The following is a 13,238-nucleotide window of genomic DNA, read 5'->3' on the forward strand; positions in this document are numbered from 1 at the left end:
AAACCTTTCTCCAATTTTGACTTTACAACCATATAAAATTACCCTATCAGAAGGAATTCTGAAGCAACCCACAGTTAAAGGACTGGATGTCTGGAATGAGTATTGCCAGACATGAATTTAACAGTAAGCAGGACTTTTTAATCTTGCTTCCTAAAAAAGTTATCAAAACTAGAATTAATACAAACATATTATAGGAGTTATCCTGATACACAACTCCACAAAGCAACTTCCAGCCCACAACAACCACTTATGTGCACATATCATGCCACGAGCAGGAATATGCAAACTTCAGCTAAAGAAATCTTCAAACGTGAAATAAAACTTCCAGCTCCACAGAAAAGAAGAATAAAGCTCAGCACAGAATCTGGCACCAGCACACAAGAGGAAAATAAATCTCTGTAACTGCTGTCCAATTCTCACTTCCCAGAAAGCAACAGACAGAACAAATTAAAAGCCTAACTCTTGAGTTTCCACAATGCTGGTGTGTTTTCTCCTTATAATTACTGCAGGAATTACTTGCTCTCGTTTCTTTTTAGACTTTGAAAACTTATGATATGGATCTGCTCCACAAAACACTCTAGTTGCCAATAAAAAGAGGGACAGAAGTTCCTTCCCAATTCCTGTAGGACATGGTACATTGGTTTTGAGTTGATGGATGGTGGTTCCACATCACTGAATTGCAGGAAAATCAAAGGCATCTTGGAGAAGAACTGATGACTTCTTTTGATCTCTGTTCTTACAATTATCAAACACACAGTGGTTGCCTGGAGACTTTTATACAAACTTCTTGATTTGTAAAGAAACAAAGAAGTCTGTATTTACTTGTTGTTTTTAATCTCCCATGGCATCTTCCAGAAATTACCTTTTTAATTCTTTTAGATCACGTGGCAAAAGATCCATTCCATTGATTCAACTAATGCTTCACAATAAGGGGAGGTAACTATTCACCATGTTTTTTGGAGTTAGTGACAAAGTGGGAACAGAAAAAAAGTCCCATTTTTAACAATAACAAACCTGACTAGATACTAGAATGCTGCTCATAAATTAGATATACAGTTTCCCTTCAGTGTAATCCTGAAAAGGATTACAGAGGGGGAATGTCAAGAACAAGCTTTGTAGCTCAAGGCAGAAGCTCCAGACAAGTAAGTATTCTACTCTAAAGTACTCAGAAAACAGTTTCACAATATTTAACAATGAGTAGAAGACTGTTTTCAAGGGATAAGATTTCTAAAATGTTCCATGCAATTTAAAATGCTTTAATTTCTTCTCTTAACAGTTTATCTAGTTAATGTTTTAGACATTACCTTAAGAGAGAAACAAAAAATCTTTACTCTCACCCACTTCACTGACATTTCCAGGTGATAAACCTGACAAAGAATATATTAGTGGCCATCAATTCCCACTTGCCTTACACTGGCAGAACATCCTTTTTAGTTCCCGACATTGCAGTTAAGTTCTGATCAGTGTTTTGGATAGTAGATAACAGAGACTGTGCTGATAAGAGAATAAAGAGATAAAATAGTGTGATTTTTAGAGTGAAGAGGCTGGCAATGCCTCTCTAACAGCCTTCCTTGTATCCAGGCAGTTATAAATAGGGCCTGGAAGGAACGTGTTGCACAATTACAAATTAACTATGAGGGAATATGAGCCTATAAAAAGAAATGCTACAGACATGAATTTACATCAAGCATCTTCTGGATCCTGGCTCTTTGATTTACACCAGCTCATCCACAGAAAGAAGTTATTTTTGTTCATGATGAGTATAAAGAAGCCTCACATGGAGCCTTGCTTGGGCAGAATCCAGCACAGGCCTAAGGGGCTCTGGTCAGGCAATCAGGGCACCAGAGAGGGAGGGAGCCCTGGGCATGGATTCTTTACTGACTGCCTTTAGTCTTTGAGATGTCTCATAATGGCCAGGAATAATGTCCACTCTCCCACAACACAGGTGCCCTTCAGGCAGACAAAGTCTTGTTTAGATGTGGATCAGGTACCTACACTGAGTCTTCTGGACAAGTTAAATTTATCTTGTTACTTCACTTCCCCCAGAGAACCTTGACCTGCAAAGTCTCTTCAGTAAATGAAATACCCAGGGAACCAGAAACAGACATTTAAAGGAAAACAGTTCCTACTGATGCTAAGAGGAAGAAGGCAAAAATCTTCCTTCTGATAAAGCATTGCTCAGTTGGAATCCTCCTGTTTAAAATTTATTTTCGTATTCACAAAAATGTGATTAGTTTAAATTAAATTTCATGGGAAATTCCTGAAAATTCACTTAAATGTTGGATGTTTACAGCATATAGAAGCCCCAAAATTTTTCTAATGCTAACAATCACTCAGATTCTAACAGCTGAGAAGAAAAAGCTTTGGCCTTCCCTCCATACTCTTCCTACTTCCTTCCTCTTTATGCTCATCAAGGTGAAGACAAAGCCCATATGAGACTGGGTGAAACTGTTGATAAATGTATCTCATGGCTACAGAGGTCTCTCAGGAGTGAGATACTTCTCTCCCAGCCTCCCAAAGAAGCCAGGCACACAGTTGTCATCACTATAAACTGAGCTGGACATTTATTTTTTCCTCCTGTAGCCATCTGCAGTCAGTAAATGAACTGATGCTCCACCTGCTGGAAAGAACTACACGAGTTCCAGAATTCAGAGAGTTCTTCCTATGGGGAAGATGCAATCCTTGAAGACTCAAAAAAACCACCTCTTCAGTCAGCAGACAAAAAATTAGCCAAGGATTTAGCTTGTCTAAGATTCTATTCCCTGCACTAAGAACTTTGTGCAGATCTTCTGATGCCTCTGAAAGCTTTTGCCTTTACAGAATAAACAACCACCAGAACACTGTGACTCAGTGCACAAATTGCTTTAAACTGCAGGTTTAGATTAGATGTCAGAAAGAAATTCTTCCCTATGGGGGATAAAGCACTGGCACACGTTTCCCAGAGGAGCTGTGGCTGCCCCATCCCTGAAAGTGTTGAAGGTCAGGTTATCCAGGGCTTGGAGCAACCTGGGATAGAGGAAAGTATCCCTGCCCACAGCAGGGAGTGGAACAAGATGAGCTTTAAGATCCCTTCCAACCCAAACCATTCTGTCATTCTGTGATTATAAGTAACACTTTTGCTAAGAGTTTGATCTTGGTTAATTTGTTTGGTGTAATATGGAATATAATATGAAGCTGAAAAGGTGCTGCACTCCTCTTCCTCTCATTTGTATTAGCTTTTACTGCACTCTGAATTTTTCCAATGGTAACAGAAAAGTAGCAAAAGAATAAAAAAACCAAACTAATTCAACAGTGCAAAACATCTGCTGAAGGTTGCCAGGCTGACCAACTACCTACCTACAGCAGGTTAAAACAGGAATCAGGAAAAGAAGTCTAAAGCCTCAAGGTAGAAATGCATCTGGCAAGATCAAAGTCAGACAGCTTGCACCACACTCTTACAAGTGAAGTTCCTTTATGAATTATGTTATGATTTACAGTGGACTTTGTTTCATGATTTACAGTGTGTTTCTTTAAACTCAAACACAGATGCTTCAGATATATTTATAATGATGCTTGGAAGAAATCTCACACTGACCCTCAGGCAGCCTGAGCCACTTGAGTTGGTCAGTCTGTCTCTGCCACATAAATAATGACCAGAGGGACAGCTCTGATCTCTGCTCTCTGTGACCAGGGACAGGACCCAAGGGAATGGCTGGAGCTGTGTCAGGGCAGGGGTAGGCTGGATATCAGGAAAAGGTTCTTCCCCCAGAGGGTGGTTGGGCACTGACCAGGCTCCCCAGGGCAGTGGGCACAGCCCCAAGGCTGCCAGAGCTCCAGGAGGGTTCAGACAACGCTCTCAGGGACATGGGGTGTCCCATGCAGGGCCAAGAGTTGGACTCAATAATCCCTGTGGGTCTGTTCCAACTCAGGATATGCTATGATTCTAAAGTTCTGAAAATAAAATAATAAACATATACAACACAGAACATTAATCTGACAGTTAACAAACATCTCCAAATGCAAAAGAAGCCAAAAATGTCAGAACCATCCCTGCTGAACCAGGATTTGCAAGGAAGATGAGGATGCTGCTCTAACCAGTGGGAACTGATTGCTTTCCATTCCACTAAAGCCAAATACTTGAGAATGCAGAAGTAGAACCTCCTCCCTCCCTAAAACAGGACCATTTTGAGTAAATAAACAATTGTTTTATTTTGTCTATTCAGTTTTGAGTTCCTGGGGAGAAGCTGAATAATATATTCAAATCCATCTTGATAACCACAGAAGCTGTAATTTCTGAGAGATTATTTTCTTATCTAACTAAAACTTCTAAGGACACCACCAAAGAATTTGCTCTGTTGGAGTTCAGCTCAAGCAGCAAAAATAGTGAAAGATTCAGTAATGTAAAGGGAAAAACTGCAGACAGTTCAGATCTGAAGTATGTGATGTTTGACAGCATTTAATGAGTGATAATGAGCAACACTTCAGATCATACAGAAATCACTAATATTCAAGATATCAAAAAACTCCTTCTGACTTAGTCCAGATAACTTTTTTAAGCCCAAATAACTATATCAGAACACTCCCTGCCTTCCCTAACACCACACACACACACAGCAGTGATGGAAAAGGGGATGTGCACCATTTACTGACTGAGTTCATCTCCACTGGAAAACTTACATGATCTCTAGCACAGAAGGGCAAGTAAGAAGAGAGCTCCTTATTTTCTCATTCATTAGCAGCTTCAGGAAAATAAAGGCAGCTAAGAGACTTACTCCTCCATATCCTGTTTCCAATAGCCAAAGGAAGGTTGGTGTGTCTGATACTCCACCTGCAAAGCTGCCTCCAGCTCTGGGCCTCCAAATTAACAAGGATGTGGAGCTGCTGGAGCAGATCCAGAGGAGGCCACAGAGATGCTACAAGGAGGAGCCCCTCTGCTCTGGAGGCAGGCTGGGAGAGCTGGGGGTGTTCAGTTCGGAGAAGAGAAGGCTCCAAGGAGACCTCAGAGCCGCTTCTGGTGCCTAAAGGGGCTCCAAGAGAGCTGGAGAGGGACTGTGGACAAGGGTCTGGAGTGACAGGACAGGGGAGAATGGCTTTAAGCTGAAGGAGGGTAGGTTTATATGAGACATAAGGAAGAAATTTTCCACTGTGAGGGTGGGGAGGCCCTGGCACAGGTTCCCAGAGAAGCTGTGGCTGCCCCATCCCTGGAAGTGTCCAAGGCCAGGTTGGACGGGGCTTGGAGCAACCTGGGCTAGTGGAAGGTGTCCCTGCCCATGGCAGGGGGTTGGAATTGGAAGTTCCCAAAGGACCCTCCCAACCTAAACCATTCTGTGATTCTCTGATCTGCAAAGGAGAGAATGAAGTGGTAGAAAGGCCAAAGACACTCAACTACTTTTCCCAAAGTATTATTTTCCTAATGTGAAAATAACAATTGAGAGCATAAGTAAGTAAATAAAGGCATAAAAGCAACATAACAGGACATAAGCAAAGTTCCTATTCCTTATTTACAAATATGCAAAACGCTCTTTAAAGAGCATTAAAACCATCAAAATCATAGATGAAAACTTGGAAACACCTGAATTAACAATGCTTCTGTAAGAATGACCAATAAATAAATATTTAGATAAATACTTAAGATTCATATCAGAGGAAGGGGGGAGGAGGGAAAAACAAACAAACTGAAGAAAGACCCCACAGCTCTGAGCATCTGAATAAGCAAGAAAACCTTTTAGAAGCGGATGCTTGAAATGATGTACCCCGTAAGAAGACGAGCAGCAGCACATGCTTTGCTTTAAAATCTGTGGTTTAAGACAATCCTTAACATTCCTCATGTTTTTTATGCCACCTGTGCCGGAGCTGGGTTTGGAGTGATGCCTTAAGCCCCTAATGTTTTTTTATATTTTTCTAATATTTGTAAGACTTGTAAGTTTTATAAGTAGATTTTAAGAGCAGCATCCCTCCCTCCTTTGTCCCTCGTCCCTTATCCCTTTCCCTCTAGCACCCTTGTTTACACATTCCTTAACCCTCTTACCCCATTCTATGCTCCCTATATATCAATCCTACTCCCAAATCCAATAGAAATGTTTAGCCTTTTGTCAAGGCAAGGCCTAGATTGTTGGCAGAACAGCATATCAGGGCCTAAACCACAGAACACGGTCAAAAACTGGGTAACTGTGTACCCTTTGTGCTCTGATGGTGATGAAGGTGGGATGAATAGGGGGTCCCGAAATGCACCCCAGACCCATTTTAAGGGGGTGGACCCGGGGTGGACCAGAGTAAAGGCCACAGGGTGGACACATCTGGGATTGGATGGATGGTATTATAAAATGCAACATCTCAGGCACGGCCGGCGCGCGTCTTATAACATCTTAGCCTTGGCAAAATAAACCCTTTCTTATCTCACCCCTAAATTAACCGCTCTGGAGACTTTTTTTCAGCATCAAAATTCCACGGCGACAGGAGCCTTACCTGGTTGGGTCTTACTGGGATGATGCTGTCCACCCGCTCCCTGCTGCGGAGGAGGACTGGCCCCCGCCGGCGCAGCGCCTGGCGCGGGGCTGGTGCCGCTCAGGGTCCCGGTGGGCAGTGGCTGCCCCCGCTTTAGGAGCTGCTTCTGTTCTTGCTGGCGGAAGCGTGGAGGCACCTCTCGAGGCAGGTATCGGGACGCAGCCGGCTGCTGCCCATTCGCAGACGCGCGCTTGCCATTGCTGCTGTTGGTAATAGTGCTGGTGGAAGTACTGGTACCGGTACCGGCAGGTTGGGGCTGGCTTAAACTGGTCTTAATAGGTTCTGGCACTGCATTTTTAAAAAAAAAAAAAAAATTAATTGTTTTAGTATCAGAGAGGTTGGGGGTGGTGGTTTTTTTTTTTTACTGTAAATGAGTAAATGGATAATATTTCTTAGTCCCGCAGTTGGCAAAATGTGTTTTCTGCTTAAGCAAAACGTGGTCCAGGACAGTATTTGAACCTTTTATTCCTTACTGCAGCACATCCTCCCTCCTGTTTTAAACCACACAGAGGGCAAGAGAGAGCTGTGACGATTCAGTATTAAACAGGAGGGTCAGTTAAGCTGCCTTTTCAGTTCAGCAGTTTTGCAGGTTTGGATGCGACCTTGCCAATATTAACATCAAACCCCATGGCCTACAGCCACGAAAAAAAACATTTTCAGGTTTCTAATGAGCTCCCCAAAAACAAGTTAAAATATCTGATACACCAGCTTATTCAACACTCACGCAAACTTTAATTTTCTTGTGGTCTTTTTACAAACCTTCACCTCAAGCACTTCAGGACACCCCAGGTGTACATCTGATATGCCCCACACTGACCCTGCCTGCAGTAAACCAGCCAGGCCACCCTGGAAAACTGATCAACTTCCACAGCAGCAGCAGTGAGCAGGCACCAGGGGAATGCTGAGGGTGGTCAAAGCAAGCAGGGACTTGGCCAAGCAAAAATATGCCAAGTTTGACAGAACCATCAACATTCTGCTTCTCCAAATTGTTTATTTTGGAAGCCTAAACAATTTCACCTATGCTTATGTCTGCGACAAAAAAGGAACTCTGAATATAAAAAAAAAAATTAAAGCACCAGTAATACCTGAAGAGCAGAGAATAAACCTTCATTGCCTTTTCAAAACATATCACCAGCTTTGGAAACAGTTTATCCATGCTCTGACAATGAAAAAAGTAGTTTAAAAGTGTCATGGAACGCAGAATAATTATTTTCAAATATCAAATTTGCATATTCAACGTGTACGTGAAAACTGTTCTGTTTCCACAATATAAATAAATCTGTTGTCCACATGACAGAAAATATGACTTAATTTTAATGGGTGCTTTTTAACTCCTCCTCCTATTGCTACTACTGTTACAGCAATGTAAGCATTTACGTACTAAAGCCATCATTATCACAAAGATGCAAACATTTAGAAACACAGAGACCTGAAATACTCAGTGGTTCTGCAAAGGATGAAGCTGCAACTCCTTTATCACAGGGTTCATCAAGAGCATTCCAGATGCAGCTGATGGACCAAAAATAATGCACCATTCCAGCAAGGAAGGTTCTCCAAGTCGGCTGACAGACCAGGCACACAAACCCTTGTGCCAACAGATGAGAAGGAATGCCAGGGAAGAGGAGGGAAAGGACAAGAGAATGGAAACCACTAACTGGCACGATGCCAGCGGAGCCGGGATTTGTCTGGCCCTGAGATTTCATAAGGAATAACAATTAATTGGAAACATATTTCAGAGAGCAAGGCAGGCTGCTTTTTAAAAAGCATTATACTCTCTGTACTGTGTATATATAAATCACATCTGATACTTCCAAATAGGTGTGCATATAGAGATATATATAAAACCCATCACTAATGCAAGTCATAGAATACACATTTTCCACTTTAATGTAAATTCACAAAGCTGTTTGATCAAAAAGGTGTGGCCAGAGAAACCCAATTTCAGTGTTAGAGACAATGTTTCCCTCTATATATCTGAATCCCATATGAGAGAAAAGAACAAAGAAAATCAAAATATCACTGTATCTTAGAATAAAAATATTTCTGAGTATATGTTAGTTTTTCTCTCATCAATAGAGAAAAGCATATTTTATTTTGTACATCAAAAATCTTTTTAAAAGAGTAGTTAAATGAAAGCTCTTGCAAGAATAGTGTGTCTACAAATCATGGCAGCTGGCAAATAACCATTTAATTACACCACTGACAGGGAATAAAGCAAAAAGAGTGAACAACATCACAGTGATGGGCTTGAGCTCCAAATTCCACCTTCGTACCGGGCTAGAATTTAGACTTCAAATACAGCAATAACATTTGGGGAATATATCTTACAAAGACAATATGACTGTATTCTATAGTCATCCTCAGCAATGTTTAAACAGCAATTTTCAGTTGATATGCACTGTGAGAAATACCAACTGTTCAAAGTGTCTGCCCTGCATGTCTCATGTGCTATTTGCTCCAACAACACCTTTTTAAACCCTTTGGCCACTCTCCTTCCCAAAAGGCTACACTCCCAAGACGAGGGCTGTCCCTTGCAGAACACACAGTGCACAAAGACACATTTCAGCTCACTGCAGGGTACAAAAGCAGAGCAGAGGGAGCCTCTCCCAGGCAGTGCCTCAGTCAGCGGAGCTGCCCCAGCACTGATGCTCCGTGAGCTCCGCGTTTAATCAGCCCCAAGGGCCGACCTGCCAATCCATGGAGAGCCCCTTCCAGCCCCGGAGGAGCAGCCTGTCCACCCTTTCACCTGAAAGTAATCCACTGTCACAGCTAATGGCATGTGGGCAGCTGTTGGGAATCCAGGAATTAACACGGAGCTTTTACAGCTAAATTTGCCTGAATGCTAAAACTGTTGTTTAAAATGTATGGGGGAATGGATTTGATACTGAGTGATTTAAGAGCTGAAGCAAAAACATTTAAGCAGAAAGCCTCTTGCAAAAATACAATTAAAGGCGTAAAATAAAAGCCTTGAGATTGCTCGCTCTGAAGATGTTTGTGATGGGTATCTGCTTACTCTCCATTCCGAGCTGTACATACACTAAACAATGAGCTTGCCTGTAATAATTATCAGTACTTAATGGTATCTAAACTTCTTAATCCAATTTCACCCAAACAAATCCAATAATTACTCCATATGCTTTTTGATGATTACAATCTCGGGAATCCCAACTGCATAAAAAAGTGTTACGAGCAATTGTAGGTGGATTTTATTAATATAATGAATAGGATCAGTCTAACAGATTTCAATTACAACAATAGCTTTTAAGTACATTTCTATGACATAAGGAAAGAACATGCATAAATGAAAGAAACCGGTTAAGCCACATAATACTGATTTATGGCAGCTTTTTCCTTTCATTCACCTCATTAACATTTCTCTATATTTCAGAATCCCCCACTCCAGCCCTATAAAACTTGCATTTCCAAAGCCTTCGAGTACCAGACATTCCAGAAGAGAAACAGTTAAACCCAGAAATGCATTCTTGGCTGCTACTGTGACAGGATTTATTTACAGCTTCTATTAAACACAGCAGCTCCATTACAAAGTGCTGGATGTGAGGAGAATTTTTGATTATACAATGCCAATGCCTCACTGCGTTAAACATATCATGCCAGTGTATTATTTTTTTTTTTCCTTCAGCAATTCGTTCAGGTCATTGTTTGATGGGTTTATGAATTCATTACAGGAAACAGATGGATCCCATAATTCAGAGCTATTCTCCCAGCCAATCATATGGGCAATTTTTTTCCTCATCTTGCTCCCCCCTCCAAATCAACCTTAATGAAGCCACTTCCTCCATGGCCAATTCCCTGCACATACACACTGCAGAGACAACGGCTGCTGCTTGAAGCACCCTCCAAACACTAAAGGCTTTCAAAATAAAGCTGAACAGGAGCACACTCACACAGACACCCCCCCTCTGAGGTCACACCGAGCGCCAGGAACTTACCCAAGTCGGGCGAAGGCAGCCACGAAATACAGGATTATAGTGGCCAAAAATAGACATCCTCATTAGCAAGAAATCCGTTTTTATTTGCTGACAAAAGTCTCTTTCGGAAAAAAATTGTCCCCCCCCCCCCCAACCACCTACTTTCAAAGGCTGAATTTTCATTTAACAAATTACCTCCTTTGTCTCCTAAGCGCTGGGATTTGTTATCCACAGTGACATCTACTGGTAACAGCAAAGGTGCTCAGAAACTATTGCATAAAAGCTGACTTTAATGTTTTTATACAAAAATTGGTAATTTTCTGTCTGGATCATCCCTTCCCTCAAGCTCACAAACTTCTCCTGAAAAACACCTGCAGAAAATTTACAGTCTAAAGCCAAGAGAAACCCAAAAACTCGTTTTCCACAGTACTCAGAATGGCTTTTATAATGTAACCAGAAGCTGCTGTTCAACATCAAAGCCCACTTTCAGGGATAAAAGTAAAAATACATTTGTTACTGTGGCTTTAGAACTTTATCACCATTTATTTAAAGAAATTACTCAGTTTTATTGGATAAATGATATTGTCAGGAATTGGTATGCTCAGAACAAATGAAGTCTTTACCTGGTTTACCTTCATTTTCCCCCTACTTTGACCTCCCAAATGACCACAGTGCATCTTCTCCTGCTTCCTCTTCCACAGGTTTCCTCTCCACTTCCTTCTCTTGACTTTTGCAATGTTTCCTTCCTCCTTCCTTAGCCTTTCATCATCACAGTTCTAAAACCTCTTCTATAACCCACCTCTCCCGATAGCCTTCTCACTTCTACCAAGTTGGACCTTCTACACAGAACTTGAATTTTATTTTGCCAGGAAATCTGAAGTCAGTCTAGGAATTAACAGGAAGCTGCGAAGTTCATGGAAAACCTCTAAATGACTTATTAGGATTTCTCAACTACCTTCAACAAGAGGTTTCACCTTCTTAAGTGTTGGCTTTATGCAAAGGTCTGAAATAGAGAAACACTGAGGACTTCATCCACCACCCACCTCTGTTTTCACTCCAGAGCCATATATCCACAAATCCAGCTGACCCTGACTCCTACCCTGACACTCATTTGTTCCTCCCTCCCCCCAGACCCCGTCATCTGCTTCAGTTCAAACAAGTTCTGCCTCTTTTCTCACATTTCCCACCCGTGTCCCACCACTGAAAGCTCTCTCTATATAATTTAACTATGTCATGGTTTCTGAAATGACATTTGTACTTGATACTGTCATAAGCAAATTGGGGAAATGTGAGCAAAATGTAAAATTGGTTGAAATGTTCCCTGGGAGAATCAATGGTTTGCTGTCAAAACAGCAGTGTGTTTCAGAACAGATTCCATGGGGACTGGAGCCGAGCCTACACTGTTCAATATTTTCATTAACAAGTGGATGAGGGACTGGAGGATATCCTTATTAAACCTGCAAATGACACCAAGAGGGGGGAAAGAAGATGGGGGTGGTCAGATCACTGTGTGATGGGATCAGAACTGAGAAATGATGAGCTGGAGAACTGATGTGACAAAACACTGCAATTGAATAAGAGAAGTCACATTATTAGGCACGAAGAATTAAATGCAGAACAGCAAACTCACCCCACAGCAGTTCTGCAGAAAAAGAAGCAATGCTTTAGCAGATCACAATCCAAAGAGAACTAAAAGATCAATCAAAAAGACTGTAAGAAGCCAAGTGTTGTAATGGGATAAATACCCAGCTCTGAGGCTCAGAGTAACCCATCTACTTCACTACGGCACTGTCTGTACCCATCTCTCTTCAAGGAAGAGCTGGACTACCTGAGAGAGTACAAAGGACACAGGAATCTGGAAATGGGAACTACCACAGCAGACAGAGGCAAGGAAGATGTTCAGTCTACAAGACACTGGGTACACAAAGCAAGAAAAAAAGAGGAGAAAAAAAAACACAAAGGAAAAGGAGGAAATAATTTGCTCCATCCCACAGTGAATAAGACAGAACTTGCTGGGTTTAAACAGCAGTCAGGGAGGTTTAGATTTACATTTCTAACAATAAGGATGATTAGGGATTATCTGCAGACATGATACAGGTTTGGTGATCTTGTCTCAGGGCAAGAGGATGGAGTAGATGACCTCTCAAGAACCTTAAGAGCATCATTTTCTACCACCCTACATGTCAAATGGAGCTCCAAATCCATCTTACTCAGTTCTCCTTCCCTCAGCCATGACAAAGAGATCATTTTTCTCCCAGGTTGATAGTCCCAGCACTCCCTCCAGCTTCAGCTGGTTTTTAAATAAGTTTCAGACGTGGTCTTTCTTCACCAGCCCCACTTGTCTGGACCTTCCCCATGTCCTTCTTGATTAATGTCAAGTTGGAATTGTATCAATCCTGAGTGACATTTTATCTCTTCACCACAACAGTGATTCCTCTGTGTAAGCCCAGCACAGCCCACCCTGCAGCAGAACTTCTGAGCAGCAAAGAGTACGAACCCAACTCTATTGACACAACTCTGTATTCACAAATTTAACTTTTCTCTTAAGAGGTGGAGAAGTTCCTAATAAAAACACAGATCCGTGCATGCTTCAGAGCTCAGACACGAGATTTCGTTTCCCTTTCTGGAACAGCATCTACATTTTTTTCTTTCAAATCTGTCAGCGGAGAGGGTGACAAATACTTCTTTTAAGAGAAAGATACAAAACCTGCTTTGGGTGACTCAACACGTATTTTTAAAAGTTTTCTTCAATCCCATTCTACATTATTCAGGTTGGTTTCACATGCACCAGTCTTGTGACGAATATTTACACTTTTAACAGCTTTA

At 41.6% G+C, this 13,238-nt stretch overlaps 1 protein-coding gene across 4 annotated transcripts in view; it reads right to left on the reverse strand.

The window, feature by feature from the left end:
* The window catches only part of TNRC6C (trinucleotide repeat containing adaptor 6C), a 78,788-nt gene that overhangs the window by 49,068 nt on the left and 16,482 nt on the right, over positions 1 to 13,238 (reverse strand). For all 4 annotated transcript variants that reach the window (XM_039390190.1, XM_039390189.1, XM_039390191.1 and 1 more), the window contains exon 3: positions 6,445 to 6,771. The gene's annotated coding sequence lies outside the window, so the exon portion shown is untranslated. The remainder of the gene's footprint in view (positions 1 to 6,444; positions 6,772 to 13,238) is intronic.

Source organism: Pipra filicauda, unplaced genomic scaffold, assembly GCF_003945595.2.
Source record: "Pipra filicauda isolate LSUMZ 115617 unplaced genomic scaffold, ASM394559v2 scaffold80_size11013439_pilon, whole genome shotgun sequence".
Lineage (NCBI taxonomy): Eukaryota > Metazoa > Chordata > Aves > Passeriformes > Pipridae > Pipra > Pipra filicauda.